A 921-nucleotide genomic window follows, 5' to 3' on the forward strand; every position below is an offset into this window, starting at 1 on the left:
GTGCGTGTGTGCGTGCGTGTGTGCGTGTGTGTGTGTGAGTGTGTGTGTGTGTATGTGTGTGTCCGTTCGGCTTGCAGAGATAAGAACACGGCCGTGGCAAGAAGTCCCTGCCTGTCGTAAGAGGAGAATAATGGGTAGGAGTCGAGAGGTGAAGAGTGTGTGCTTGTGCGTGTGCGTGTGCGTGTGTGTGTGTGCGTGTGTGTGTGTGTCCGTTCGTCTTGCAAAGATAAGAACACGGCCGTGGCAAAAAGTCCCTGCCTGTCGTAAGAGGAGAATAATGGGTAGGAGTCGAGAGGTGAAGAGTGTATGTGTGTGTGTGTGCGTGTGTGCGTACGTGTGTGAGTGTGTGTGTGAATGTGTGTGTGTCCGTTCGGCTCGCAGAGATAAGAACACGGCCGTGGCAAGAAGTCCCTGAATGTCGTAAGAGGCGACTAATGGGTAGGAGTCGAGAGGTGAAGCTTGTATGTGTGTGTATGTGTGTGTGCGAGTGTGTGTGTGTGTCCGTTTGGCTCGCAGAGATAAGAACACGTCCGTAGCAAGAAGGCCCTGCCTGTCGTAAGAGGCGACTAATGGATAGGAGTCGAGAGGTGGAGACTGTGTGCGCGTACGTGTGCGTGTGCGTGTGTGTGCCTGTGTGCGTGTGTTTGTGTGTGTGTGTGTGTGTGTGTGTGTGTGTGTGTGCGAGTGTGTGTGTGTCCGTTCGGCTTGCAGAGATAAGAACACGGCCGTGGCAAGAAGTCCCTGCCTGTCGAAAGAAGAGAATAATGGGTAGGAGTCGAGAGGTGAAGAGTGTATATGTGTGTGTGTGCGTGTGTGCGTGCGTGTTTAAGTGTGTGTGTATGTGAGTGTGTGAGTGTGTGTGAGTGTGTGTGTGTGCGGTCGGCTCGCAGAGATAAGAACACAGCCGTGGCAAGAAGTCCC

The sequence above is a fragment of the Diabrotica undecimpunctata genome, unplaced genomic scaffold (assembly GCF_040954645.1).
Source record: "Diabrotica undecimpunctata isolate CICGRU unplaced genomic scaffold, icDiaUnde3 ctg00000964.1, whole genome shotgun sequence".
Lineage (NCBI taxonomy): Eukaryota > Metazoa > Arthropoda > Insecta > Coleoptera > Chrysomelidae > Diabrotica > Diabrotica undecimpunctata.